Source organism: Sceloporus undulatus, chromosome 2, assembly GCF_019175285.1.
Source record: "Sceloporus undulatus isolate JIND9_A2432 ecotype Alabama chromosome 2, SceUnd_v1.1, whole genome shotgun sequence".
Lineage (NCBI taxonomy): Eukaryota > Metazoa > Chordata > Lepidosauria > Squamata > Phrynosomatidae > Sceloporus > Sceloporus undulatus.
The window spans coordinates 303,434,433-303,435,698 of record NC_056523.1 but is presented as its reverse complement, the minus strand read 5'-3'; positions in this window follow the sequence as shown (position 1 = coordinate 303,435,698).

Below are 1,266 nucleotides of genomic sequence, written 5' to 3'. Positions count from 1 at the left end.
TGATGATGATGATGATGATGATGATGATGATGATGATGATGATGATGATGATGATGATGATGATGATGATGATGATGTAGTATATTTTAAAGGCCACCAGAAATGGGACTGGTGGGCTTTTTTATATTACACAGGGATGTTGTGCCACTTTCGGACGCCAGGGGTCGCTGTTGAGATCTGGTCGAAGCCTTCCATTCTCTATTCTCTCCATCGCCCACTGAAATATCCTATTAAAAACTCAGAGGTACATGGAGAGCTTGCACTCGTCGCTTGTATCCCAAATAGAAATGCCCCGGAATAGGAAACCGTTCTCATAATACCCAGAAAAACAACGAGCCAGCTTTCTTTGCATCCATTGGATTGCAGGGAGACCCTCCCCGTAGCTGTGGGCATCTCCACCAACGTATGCAGACTGCTATAGCTGGAGTCTGTTTCACAGCTGCACAGCAGGGAATGAAAGGGATGAAAGAAAGAAGAAGACAGGGAAAAGGAAGGTCCATTTGCTGAAGAGATAGTTGTTGTAGTTGTTTTAATGAAGGAGGATTCATAAATCAATAGGGCAAAGAAAAGGATGGCATTAGCATCCCCAGAGAAGATGGGAACATTTCTCCTACCCAGAGACCAGATTTTAAATTGAAGGTTTGTGTTGTGAGCCCTCAAGCCATTTCATTAGGTTTTCCTGGCAGGTTTCTCCAGAGGGGCGTTTGCCAAGGCCCTCCTCTGAGGCTGAGAAAGTGGGACTCGCTCAAGGTCACCCCAGTGGGTTTATATTTATGGCCGAGCTGGGATTTGAACCCCTGATCTCCCAGTGTCCCAGTCCAACGCTCAAACCATTACACCTTCCACCAATTTGGGAGGAGGATGGAGAGGGGCAGAAGATTCAAATCCCATCATCTAGGGTTGTCCTGGAAAACTCAGTCTGGTTTTCTGGCTCCAGGGAGGCCAACAGTTTTCAGGAATCCCTGTTCCCAGGGGACTTCTCTTTCGACATCCAGCCTGTCCCTCTCCCTGGGAGCTGAGAGGCAGACTGTGGAGTTGCTCTGTCTATCCGGAGCCCAGCGATCTTCCCCGGTGGCAAGCAGAGCAACTTGCTCCCTTGGAGAGCCCTATCACCCGCAGTTAGGCCTCATGGCTCCGCGGGTGAGAGAGCTAAGCGTCGGAGGGGGAAGGCAAAGGGGCCCTTTCTACCTCGGATGCCAGGAAAGCCCCAGGGCTCCCTGAGCCTAGCCCACCCCCTTCTCCCCATGCATCCTGGACTAGTCGGGC